Here is a 617-nt window from a genome sequence, read left to right as displayed (position 1 = left end):
GTGCCCTGCTTCATGCATCAAACTTGCACTGTTCATCTATTTTACATATGGTAATGTACACGTTTCAGTGCTATTCTCTAATACAGTACCCTCAACTACTAGTCTCTAGGAAAGTGGTACTTAACCTTTTGGGAACCAGGGACCAGCTTTGTGGAAAAGAAGTTTTCCACAGACCTAGGGGCATGTGGTGATTTCAGGATGATACAAGTGCATTACATTTGTTGCACACTTTATTTCTACTATTATTACATCAGCTTTACCTCGGCTCATCAGGCACTGGATCCTGGAGGTCAGGACCCCTGTGAAGACCACTCTGTGTCCTCCCTATTAGGAAGACTTCCATTTAGGCATAAGGTCAGCACAGTCATTAACTGAAAGAGGGAGACGTAATAACAATCTGCTGAAAAGCCCTTTCCCCAGTGCATTACCTGTTCTGCATTGCCACTGAAGACCCCATCGAGGATAAAGTATGTCCAGAACAACGGCCATTCACACTCAATGTTTTCAAATAACTTCAGCTCAGCTGGTTCATAGTACAGACGATTGGGATCCTAGTAAAGACAATAAACAAAGTCTGTCTTATTACTCCAAGATCAGACTATACCTTTAGTTCAGAG

General features: G+C 42.6%; 1 long non-coding RNA gene across 1 annotated transcript in view; it reads right to left on the bottom strand.

Moving 5' to 3' along the window:
• LOC105001470 overlaps positions 1-617 on the bottom strand; it is an 11138-nt gene that overhangs the window by 3959 nt on the left and 6562 nt on the right. The window contains exon 3 of the long non-coding RNA XR_826870.1: positions 429-551. This is a non-coding gene — a long non-coding RNA (uncharacterized LOC105001470). The remainder of the gene's footprint in view (positions 1-428; positions 552-617) is intronic.

This window comes from Bison bison, unplaced genomic scaffold (genome assembly GCF_000754665.1).
Source record: "Bison bison bison isolate TAMUID 2011002044 unplaced genomic scaffold, Bison_UMD1.0 scf7180017854954, whole genome shotgun sequence".
NCBI lineage: Eukaryota > Metazoa > Chordata > Mammalia > Artiodactyla > Bovidae > Bison > Bison bison.
Note: the sequence above shows the minus strand (reverse complement) of the source record. Positions and strands in the feature narration are given on the sequence as shown.